This window comes from Geospiza fortis, unplaced genomic scaffold, assembly GCF_000277835.1.
Source record: "Geospiza fortis unplaced genomic scaffold, GeoFor_1.0 scaffold425, whole genome shotgun sequence".
In the NCBI taxonomy this organism is placed as follows: domain Eukaryota; kingdom Metazoa; phylum Chordata; class Aves; order Passeriformes; family Thraupidae; genus Geospiza; species Geospiza fortis.
In genome coordinates this window covers 2,267,746-2,269,203 of record NW_005054387.1, presented here as the reverse complement: position 1 = coordinate 2,269,203, position 1,458 = coordinate 2,267,746, and the positions used below count along the sequence as shown (strand labels likewise).

General features: G+C 62.5%; 1 protein-coding gene across 1 annotated transcript in view; it reads right to left on the bottom strand.

Annotated features, from left to right (window-relative positions):
- Positions 1-1,458, bottom strand: part of DPH1 (diphthamide biosynthesis 1) — a 25,551-nt gene that overhangs the window by 20,792 nt on the left and 3,301 nt on the right. The gene's annotated exons all lie outside the window — the stretch shown is intronic.

The following is a 1,458-nucleotide window of genomic DNA, read 5'->3' as shown; positions in this document are numbered from 1 at the left end:
AATTAAGTGGCCTCACACCGGTCAATGCTCCGAGTGTGCTCTCGGTTTCAAAGGCTCCAGGCTGAGAACCCCACCGGCCTTTCTGGCGATGCTCCGGCAACATCTTCATCCCCGCAGCCCCTGGGGGCTCGGCCAGCGCCAGGGCAATGCTGGGAAGCTCAGACCTGGCCGCCCCCCTCCCCTCCTTACTCCACGGAGCTCTCCCCGGGGCCCTGCTCACTCCCACACGGCAGTGAGGGACGTGGTGACACTGCCATCCCACAGCACGGGGACAGACAGACGCGCAGCGAGCAGCGTGTCCCCCTCCTGTGGTGCGGGGGAGTGAGGCACATCCCCGCCCTCGGCTCTCCCAGCGCCACCAGGCCACGGCACAAATATTCTATTAGAAGGCAGCTCCAGCAGAAGGGATAAATATTCCGTCTGAGTGGCAGCTGACACGGCTCCAGTTCAACCCCAAACACACAGGGGTGGGCGCTGTCACCCCAGGGGCACAGCCCCGGGCATGGCTCTGCAGCCAGCAGCTGGGAATGCAGGGCAGGGGGAAGTCACCCCCCAAACTCCCACCAGCGAGGACAGGGCAGGAGGCTCTGGGGATGGGCTGGGCAAAGGGGCTGCTCGCTGAGCAATGCCCCCAGTGGGCACACAGGTATTCCTGTCACATCCTCTCTGTCACCAAGAGGAAGGGGACACCAGCCCAGGGCTGATGGTACCCCAAGCCCCTGTCCCCAGCCTGGTGACAGCAGCCAGAGCACACAGCTGCAGCGATTCCTGTCACGTTGGAGGCTCCTCGGGCCCCAGCACTGGGTGAGGAGGGCCAGCAGGAGCTGGTGGCTGAGCTTCCATTCCACATTAATGCTGGCCATGAATATTAATAGCAGGAAGAGGCAGGAACTAACGAGGCCACCTGCCGATTCACACCTCACCTCCAGCAGCGTGGCTGGGTCCCCAGTGTGTCCCCAAGAGAGTGGACACAGGGCTGGGCTCACTCCTGCCCACAGCCACTATCCTTTGGCTGGCAGTGCTGTAATGGATGGCACCCAGGGCTCCCAGTAAGGGAGTGGCAGTGGAGTGTCTCTGGGTACTGCATGACGGCAGTGAGGGAAGGATACAGCCCTCCTGCTCAGCCTTGAAGCCATCCCACATCCAAACACCATCCCATCGGTGCCCCCACATCCCCTCCCTTGGCTGGGCACCTCCACCCACGCAGCACCCCTCACCAGCCCAGGGAGGATGCCAGCACCCCAGAATCCAGCGGCACCCTGGCATTCAGCACCCTGGAATCCACCATCCACCGGGAAGTGGGGCTTAAGGTTTCATTCAGATAAAAGAGCCCCTTAATCCGCTGCCTTTGAAGTCGGAGACATCAAAGTGGCTGGGTGCCAAAGCCGGAGAGGAGGCAGCTCCACTTAAAGGGACAAACCCACGCCGAGCTGCCCACACTCGCACCCATCCCCTGCC